Source organism: Neolamprologus brichardi, chromosome 7, assembly GCF_056152115.1.
Source record: "Neolamprologus brichardi isolate AB-2024 chromosome 7, ASM5615211v1, whole genome shotgun sequence".
Lineage (NCBI taxonomy): Eukaryota > Metazoa > Chordata > Actinopteri > Cichliformes > Cichlidae > Neolamprologus > Neolamprologus brichardi.
Genome location: NC_142110.1, coordinates 8,516,681 through 8,527,148, shown reverse-complemented (window position 1 = coordinate 8,527,148; position 10,468 = coordinate 8,516,681). Strand labels below are relative to the sequence as shown.

The following is a 10,468-nucleotide window of genomic DNA, read 5'->3' as shown; positions in this document are numbered from 1 at the left end:
AATAAAACCACGGTCAACTCTCTGACGCACTGGGTTAATTGTGTGTCACCGAGCAGGTCTGGAGGAGACTGTGACCGTTGGAGTGGTGAGATTAATTCTGAGAACTCTCAAGGAGACGTAGTGGGGTGACCCAGGAGGAGGAGTCGAGTAACGTCATTGAGAGGGAGGTAAGCCTGTGTTTCAGGAAAATGGCAAACAGCTCCAGCGCGACATCTAGTGGGTCTAGGGCATTTAGGCCTATGGAGGAACAACTGCAACAGCTAAAAAAGCCATTCGCTTGGCTTTCCCTGGATCATTAAAAACAGCGGAGAAAGAATGCAAAATGATGGATGTGGAGGTAAGAAAAATTATTGCCTCCCAACAGAGAGGGCTGGAGGAGAAGATAGCCCTAAACATTGTGTTTAAAACGGAAGGAGAGAGATGCGAGCAGAAACTGGAACAACTGGAAAAGGAAACAGAGGGACATTCAGTTAACCGGAAAGCCAAAAAAGAAATCAAGAATTTAAAGGAGACCCATGCAAAGTGCTGTAAATGGCTGTTCCTGTGGAATGGAGCATCATCTTGGATGATGGAGGATGTCATGGAGGAAACAGGAGACATGGAAAATGTCATGGAGTCATTGAAACAGCTGAAGGAGGAAAATAAGAAGATAAAGAGCCAAATGAAGGATTTAATGTCAAACCCAGAAGATGCTAACAAACCTGACACACCAAAATTATATACTTGGGCCGCAGTATCACCTAGTGCCCCACCACAATCATACATCATGCCTGTGATGACTCTTGGTGGGGGACAAGTTCATGGTCCAGATGGACAAACTGGAGTGGTTCTTGACGTTGAATATACCAGCCCACTTATAGTTCGTCCCAAAGAAAGGTCAGTGACAGTTAAATGTCAGCCCCAAAGTGGGGGAGGGAGAAAGGTAGCCTCAGCTGCAGATGAAGGCTTAACCTCGCCTCCCCGCCCACTAAGTAAAGAAAAAATGTCAGACTCAGAGGTAATAATGGAGGAACAGCCAAGTTACAGTGGACAGACTGAACAGACCCTTAAAATGGAGGATACAATGTCAACGGAGGATGGAAGTGAACGGTCAACCTTTCAGGAGTTGCCAACACCAGTACGAGAAGGGCAGACCCAAACCAGTAGGTCGGAGAAACCTGACACAACGGCTAAGGACAAAAATTGGAGAGGAGAAGTCTATGGCCGGATGCATGAACATCCAAATGCATTAAGGGAAGTAATAAAAACGCTAAAAGACGTCAAGAAAAAACTGACTGAAGCTAAGCCAGAGAAGGAGAGTGAAGATGGTGCGACTTCATCAGAAGAGGAGAGTGATGAGGAAAAAGACAGAGTAGTTGAGTCAGACTCAAACGTAGGCAGAAATTTGAGATCGGGACGTGGAGGAATAGGAGTAAGAAGGCCCATGTTTCAAAGTTCAAGTGGAAAACAACACGCGGTTCGCTATAAAAAAGTGTCCTTAGAGCCAGGAGCTGCTGCCCCTGGTTATAATCTCCCTTTAATAGCAGGTTCAAAAAATGAACCACTGTACCGCCCATATAAAATAAGAGATTTGGAAGCATTGGTTAAACAACTTCCACCTATAACTGAGGGAGGAGCGAGTTGGTTAAGAACATTGAGTAGATTGACCGAAGGCCAGGAACTTGCCATTGGCGATTTCCGTGCTATTGCTGGCCACTGTATGCTCGGTGGTGGGCTAGCTGATGTAGAGGCTATAGCCCATACAACTCGGTATGCAAATGATCTGCCATACCATGAAGTGCAATGTGCCTTATCTGACGCAGTCCGTGAGAAGTACCCAACCCCTAATACTGGAGCTATACCTAAAATAAATTGGGACCCCCAACATACACCTAGGGAGTTTTTAGCAAAAGCCAAAGAGCAGTGGTTGTCAGAAACAGGTATCCATCCAGGTAATGAAGGTGAGCATCGTGCGTGGTTCCGTTCTGCGGTGCTGGCAGGGCTGCCCAATCAAGTAAAAGCTGACTTAGAGAAAAATCCAGATTTTGCTGTAGCGGACTCTGTGCAGTGGGAAAGACATGTAACACACCGGTTGCAGGAGGAACAGGATACCGCGAACAGACAAAAAAAAGAGTTGGAGGAGGCACAGGCGTCCTTGGTTAAGTTACAGCTGACAGAGGCGAGAAATAAAGTTGGAGAGAAAAAGAAGGAGGAAAAGGAGAACGCAAAGAAAATAATGATAGCTGGGCCCCGGCCTGGTCCCGCGCCTGAATGGCCAGAGGGAGACCCGGGTCTGTGCTCTGATGACAGGTGGCCCGTCAATGCACCAAGGCAGCGTCAACCCATAGGGAATTGGGGAACCGGTGGTCCGCAAAGAGGGCGTGGTGGATCAGTGAGGGGAGTGCAAAGAGCTCGTGAAACAGGGAATCCCACTAACATGCCTTGGAATGCCTGTTGGAAATGTGGAGCAGAGGGACACTGGAGTAGAGATTGTCCAGAATCTTTTCAAAGCAATCCAAGGAGAGGCTATCGACCCCAGGCACGTGGAACACAAAGAGGGAGAAATGGGTACAGGGGAGCATATCAAGCCCCGAACCCAAGTGCAGCGCCAGTCGCTCAGTACCCAGTGGCTGACTGGGGCTGGGAACAGCAGCAGTACTGAAGGAGCCCGGAGAGACCAAACAGCATGGGGATGGCAGACCCTATGCTGTCAATGACCGTGGAAGGGACAGAATTGCCCTTTCTAGTGGACACTGGAGCAACATATTCCACATTGAGAGCAACACCAGACTGTGCCACACTTTCCTATCACACAGTTAATGTGGTGGGTTTTTCCGGGGTTCCAATGACTCTGCCGTTGACCGATCCAGCCGTGACAAAGCTGGGAAAGCAGACTGTGAAACATCAATATGTGGTGTCACCTCAAGTGCCAGTGAATCTCATGGGCAGGGACCTGCTCGTGAAGCTGGGAGCTACTATCATGTGCTCTGCAGATGGACTGTCTGTTACTCTGCCAGGAGGACAGCATTTCCCGTGCCTGGGAACAAACTCAAAGACTCAATATCTGCTTCAGAACTGTGAACAACCCAAAGCCGACATTTACTGGGGAAGGCTGCTGGAGGAAGGCATTCTAAGTCAATTCCAACTGTGGAGACCCTGGATAATGAGCTTGGCAGTTTACTCCCCACCACGAGATCCATACCACGTCACTCTTTTTTATGACAGGGAAAATGATGACACCTATCGTGAACTATTCCAGTCTGATCTTGAGGGTCAGAGCTGGAATGTGCAAACAAATAACATTTACATTGGGCCAGAAGGTGTAGCCGCGGCTGTAAAATTAACTGATGAACAACTGCCTTGGTATAATGTGGGAGAAAATTCGGCCCCTCACATTACATTGGCGGTCCACGAAGGTCATGGAGCATGTGATCTGGGACCAATGGTCAGGCGGGCGCTGGACGACGCAGGGTGGCAAAGCACCCAAATTCCAAATTTATGTTATGCACCAAATTCTAAAATCTATCGTATAACTTGCATGTCTAATGATGTAGTGACCCTTGAACATCAAGAAATTTCAGAAACATATGGAAGAGAGAGAGCAGATCATCCTGATGCAGTTGCTGAACTGTCAAAACTGCCTGACAGTTTGTGGTCCAAAGGGCCCACAGATGTTGGCCTGGCCACCTGTTCGCCTATCCTGTTCCACCTGAAATCAAACACACCAATCAACAGACCGCAGTATAAACATAAACCTGAAGCAGAAGAAGGAATTGCAGAAACAATTGAAGGGCTGTTAAATGCCGGAGTGTTAGAGCCATCTTACTCACATTGGAACACACCAATTCTACCGGTGGAGAAATCTGGAACAGGAAAGTATCGTATGGCACATGATTTGCGTGCCATTAATGCCATATTGCACACTAACACTGTACCTGTTCCAAACCCTTACACTGCACTATCAGATATTAAGTGTGACCAAAAGTGGTTCACTTGTATTGACCTAGCAAATGCATTCTTTTGTCTTCCACTGCATGAGTCACTCAGAGACATTTTCTCATTCACATACAGAGGCAAAAAATTCAGATACACACGTCTACCACAAGGTTTTGCACTTTCTCCTGGCATTTTCAATCAGGTGCTCAAAGAGGCCCTGTCAACATGTAATTTGCCAGATGGATGTACATTGATTCAATATGTCGATGATCTTCTCATTGCAGCCCCGTCAGCAGCGGATTGTGCGGCAGCCTCGCTCGTCGTGTTGAATAGATTGGTGGAGTGTGGCTTCAAAGTGAGTAAAGAAAAGTTGCAATTGGTTCGACCTGAGGTAACATTTTTGGGTCGGGTAATCGCACACAAATCAGTGGGTTTAATGAACACACACAGAGACCAAATTCTGACACACCCAAAACCGCGAACAGTGAGAGAAATGCTTTCTTTCCTTGGGTTGACAGGTTACAGCAGAAAGTTCATTCCTGACTATGTAGGTAAAACTGCCCCTTTAAGGGGCCTACTGAAGCAAGTTGGCGTTCGAAATCTTAAGGCTGAATTGCCTTGGACGCCTGACACTGAAATCGCGTTTATTGCATTAAAACAGGATCTGTCAAGAGCATCTGATTTGGTTACACCTAATTATGATGAGCCATTCTATTTGGATATTTCCGAAACAAACTCCGACACCAAAAGGTGTCTAATCTGTGGAGCACACAATCCCAAGCCAGTGATCAAACCAGAATTGGGTAAGTTCCGGATGCCTGAGAGGCCGGGAGAGGAGATTGTCATTGATTTCACTGATATGATTGATTCAGGCCCTGGTGGTCTTCGTTATTTGTTGGTGTGTGTAGATGTACTGACCGGCTGGCCAGAGGCATGGGCGACTAAAAAGGAAGATGCGAGGACCGTGATCAAATGTTTAATCAATCATTATATTCCTCGACATGGGTTCCCTAAAAAAATTCGATCAGATAATGGAACCCACTTTAAAAATCAAGATTTGGCAAAGGTGGAAAAAATGTTGGGAGTTCAGCACAAATTTGGAACAGTGTATCATCCTCAATCCCAAGGGAAAGTAGAAAGGATGAATTTAAATTTGAAAAATAAATTAGCTAAAATCTGCGCGCAAACAGGGCTCAATTGGGTCGCGGCCCTGCCGATTGCGTTGATGACCATAAGATGTTCTGTTAATCAGTCCACAGGTTTCACGCCATACGAGCTGCTGACTGGGAGACAGTTTCCGGCACCTTGGACGGTGGGCCCGGTCGAACAGGGCACGAGAGGGAACAGGTCTCACGCAGACTATTGGAACGAGTTAAAGGCGCTTGTGTCCAGCTTCACAAAGCAGGTGGCTTGTGAAAAACCCCCAGGAGAAGGAGAGGTCCCAGTCGCGAGAGTAGTGTGGCTGAAGGTCATCAAACGCAAGTGGAAGGAACCTCGTTGGACTGGTCCATACGAGGTGTTGGCCCGGACGGCGAAAGCGGTTCAACTGAAAGGGAAAGGCGACAACTGGTACCATTGGTCGCAGTGTGCACCGGCACACGACAGCTGGGTGGAAAAAATTGCAACTCCACCCAACACAGGTGAAAAACAGAGGCAGAATAAACCCTCACACCTGTGCAACGGGCCGACCGGTAGTCTACCTGGGAGGCCGAAGAACGAAGACCAGCTTAGGAGGAAGTCACCGCGACAGCAAAAAGGAGCGGTATCAAATTGAAGATTTCACATAAAGGCTTTGATAAGAAGAGTTTTGAACTTGTATGTAAAAAAAAAAAAAAAAAAAGACAAAAATAACAAAAAACAAGTCATACATGATACAATGCCATTACAACAATCAGAAACCTGTGATGAGAGAGAAGTTACAAAAATTAACAAAATGTTACTTCGTCTGATGTTAACTATGTTATTAATCACCGCTATATGTTTTTTGGTTTATTTGTTGCAGACCGGCCCACGCAGACTGTCTGAGCACGGAGGTCATTCCAGCCCAGCGCCACTTGATATACCACTCAGTGAACTCAAGTCGCGGGCGAGAATGAAGCGCGAAATCTCTGGTAAAACAGATGAGTGTCTCAGCACTTATGGTGGTTTAGAATTAGATTATGTTAATGGCTCCACAACCTCTTTTACGTTTGATTTGTGTGATGTTTTTAACTGTAAGGGCGCGAGCGGCAATTGGAGAGGATACAATGTGTGGATCTGCTGGGATTACTCAGTGAGTACACACTGCGAAAGGGGAAATCGGCCTTATGACGGGTGGTGTAGGAATTGGAATCAGGTAAAGGGTTATACTGGGGAAAATTGGGAACCGTCAGAATTAGGACCAGGAAATGAGCTTAAACTTCAAAGGGATTACAGTCCATCTAAAAATCTGTTGACTTTGGCAGCGGGAAAAACCTGTATATTTAGTTGTGGGCGTGGAAACTGTAGGAGTTGATCCAAAAAGGTTAATTAAAGTTAATTTCTTAGGAAAACATAACATAGTACAGTCAGTTAGAAAAGAAACAGCAACACACGTGACTTTCAATTCAATCAACTCTGTTACTTCTTTTACAGGCCAAAAAGGAAGCGGGTCGTCGGAGGCGGTACCAGAGGAGCAGGAACCAAACGGTAGACGGGTCCTGTCAGTGGACTACAGCACATTAAAACCTCGAGATTTGATTGAACGCGCCACCGGGTTCAGTGACAGTAACATCTGGCTGGACTGGATGGCTCAAAATGCGAGAGAACAAAAATTGTCTAATTGTGTAGCTTGTGCTTCCGCTAGACCGCGTTTGTTCACAGAGCCGGCGCCACTGCATCCAGAGGATCAGTGGGGCTATAATTGCATGTTGCGGATGACGAGAGAAGTAGTGAATAGTGGGAATTGCACTGTTTTGTCCAGTTTATTTCCCCCTATCCACAAATACACCCAAGTAGGACCGTTTATGCCTAGAAAGGATAATTATACGTGTTTTAAGTTCTCCACCGATAAAGTAAAGTATAATTTGGGAGAAATTGATCCCAGTTGGTGTTCTGTTACACACATGGGGAGGACCACAAATAATGTAAGTGATGCGACCACACTGATTGGAACCTGGGCCAGGAGCGGGCTTATTGCGGCCACAAGACTCTTTTGGTTCGTGTTCCTCTGGGAAGCGTGGGGACGTGCGCGATGGTGAGACTAGGAGCGCCACTTATGCTAATTGGAAATCAGGTAAAAGCGACCCCACAGCGCAACACACGCACATTGGCAGCCAGACGCAAGAGACACATTTCGCTAAAAAGACAAATTGATGGAACACATGTTTATGACCCTAGAATGAATTCACCAACCTGGATCGACTCCATTGGAGTGCCCAGGGGGGTTCCAAGTGAATATAAACTTGCTGACCAAATAGCAGCCGGTTTTGAAAATCTTCCAATAATCTCTGCTTTCTTTCCAGTGACCCCAAACAAGAACGTAGATAGGATTAATTATGTTCATTATAATGTGCTGAGACTCTCTAACCTGACCAGAGACGGGATGGAGGGGTTAGCGGAGCAGGTGGGTCCCACCTCATTAATGGGTGTGCAAAATAGGATGGCCCTTGATATGCTATTAGCAGAAAAAGGGGGCGTTTGTGCCATGTTTGGAGATCAGTGCTGCACCTTCATTCCAAACAACACCGCTCCGGACGGCTCAGTGACTCAGGCTCTTGAGGGCTTAAAGAGCCTGTCTGAAACGATGCATGATCACTCAGGAGTTGACAATCCGCTGGAGGGCTGGATGGACTCTGTGTTCGGACGGTGGAAAGGGCTTGTGCTTTCGGTCATGCTTACTTTGTCTATTTTGGTGGGTATTTTTGTTATTTGTGGGTGTTGTTTCATTCCTTGTGCCAGAGCATTGTTAGAGAAAGTAATCACAAGGGCAGTGGACCCTAGAGTTGTGACTCCGATGTCCATGATGCCATTGATGCACGTAGAACAGGCTGTGTAGATCAAGAATTGATATAACATTTGGTGTTGTGACCTCTGGATTCTCCTAGAGGTCAACAGAGGGAATTGTCGGGTGAAAAGGGGTGTTTTATTTCATTTTTAGCAGAATCATCATCATTATATCAGAATCATTTAATAAGCATTGCATTAAACATTGATTGAAGCTATTGACATTACATTTAACCTTTGAATTACAGTGATTGTTATAACCTGGTGTTAATCTTTTATTTACAGGTGTCAGAATAATTATATGATCTCTCTTTGCAGGTGTAAACATGATCACCTTACACATATGGCAGTTTGTTGCTTATTATAGAGTTGTGCCCGAGTTAATAAAGGTCAAAAACTTCAGTCAGCGCTATGACTGGCTGATCCATGGTGTGAGATGACTTTGGGCCCAGGAGGTTGCACGCGCTTACATAACACTGATATTATGTGATTCTTTGTGATTTTTTATTCAGTTATATCTTTTTATTAAGTTTTTAAGTAATGGTAGTTCATTAAACCAACATGCATTTAATATTGTATCCCTGACTCAGCGAATTATATACACGTCAACTTGATAATTTGGAAAACCTTGCAGCTGTAATGTTGTGTCTCCGTAGGGGACAGTCCGCTCCAAGGAGAGGCACTGGAGCCAGTGTCTGTCCTCGAGACGAAGAGAATGTTTTTCTTGATGTGTCTAAAGTTGTCAATATTGACTGTATTGTACTATCTGTACGCATGAGGGGGCGTTCTAATACCCTGATTTTCATAAAACAATGAGTGTGTGGAGTTTGTATTGAGATCTGATGCTGTCTGATGTATGGTGTCCATCTCCCACGCGTGTGTTCATTAAATCATCGTTTGACTTGACCCGGCCGGACCAGTGTGGTTATTTTGGGTTTTCCTCCTGTATCCCTCCTCAATATTTGAATCCGTAACAAGTTCAACAACTGGTACATGTGTTATTGTTGCCTGTGGTCTGGTGATGGATCCACTGCCTTTAGCAGCCTCACATAGCTCCTTTTGCCACCGTTTCCTCCTCATGTCCCTACAGGACATGTCTGGACATTGTGATATCATGAGTAATAATTTTAAAACATCTATACACATCAAATATGCACACACTGTGCAGAGTACTATACATACTATTGCCACAAGTGTTCATCATGGTGGTGATACATAATACTTCCCTCATTATTTAGTCATAGTGCTATAATAATATATAACATATATAACAAGCACTCAGTGACACGTCAAACACGTGGTGCAACGCCACATGGACTGCCCCGGATAATTTAAACATATACGTGCATTAAACAGCATGCTTCACCGCTCTTACCACAATTTAGTGTAAATTTACACTTTATTTATAGCGTAAATTGCAGTGAGAGCTTCCAATACTCAGATTTTAATGTGAATTTATGTAATTCCTGGCAAGTTACAGCATTTTAATATAAATACAAGACACATGCAGGCAGAATGAGCACCATTTCACTGTGTTCGTCAGTGAAGAATATGAAAGAGATTCCACTAGGATTGGTGGTTTGCCATGTTTGGATTTGCTGTTTGTTTGGTTCTTTGGCGTCTAGTGTTCTCCAGTTATTTGTTTTTTAAATTTGTAAATTAAAAATATTGTTAAAAGAAAAACAGTCATGTATAACACATAAAATCTTTACCTTTCTGCATCTGCCGGTTCAGATTCTGACATTTTCTCTGGATCAGACGGGCTGGGTGAAGGCGAGGGCTCTTCACTTAGTCCACTGGGGCTTTCCATCTGAGTCAGAAAGACAAAAGAAGATTTAAATGCATTAAAACTGTGACTTAAAAACTCTACAGAGTCCCTGAGAACAGTCTAAATCTGCATACAGAGATCTGACAAAAGATGTTATTCAACTAATTGGTTGTCCAGCTCTTCAACACTCATTTCCAAAGGAGTGAAATTAATGTGAAGTTTTTGTGAGAGTGTTTTACTGAGCACTTTAGAGTTTAATGATATGTGAAGTCGCTCCAGGGGAGGAAAAAGAGTAAAAGCAAAATTAAAAATATCTCATGTTCTCTGCCATTTAAAATAGTGATACCATGGGTGCCAGTTTAGCTTAGTGGGTGAACAGGCAACCGCATGCCACATGACTGAGACGCACCGACCAAGTTTGAGACCGACCCGTGGCCCTTTGCTGCATCTCCTCTCCCTCTCCACAAACCTCATCTGGGCTTTTCCCTCTCAGTTGTTCAGCATCCGTGCCTTCTTGTTTTTCGGACTCCACAGACGGAGGGCTAGCTCGGACTGTGGCCCATCCATCACCAGAACTCTCAACGTGCTCATTATCATTTGTCTTTGTTTCTGTAATGGACCAAAATATAAAATCAAATTATTTAACACATGATCCTGTTCACAAGATGTAGGAAGTAGCTCAAAAGTTTTCGCACACAAAACTATACAAACAACAAGGGGAAAAGGCAAGCAACCCAGGGATAGCTGAAGGGTCTGTGTGGCAGCTAAAGCTTAAAATGCATTATTTTAGCACATCATTAATGTCAGTTTTTAAATGCTGTG

The 10,468-nt window shown here is 44.8% G+C and overlaps 1 pseudogene; it reads left to right on the top strand.

Annotated features, from left to right (window-relative positions):
* LOC148101940 (uncharacterized) lies at positions 1-4,638 on the top strand (annotated as a pseudogene).
* Positions 4,639-10,468: the final 5,830 nt, after the last annotated feature.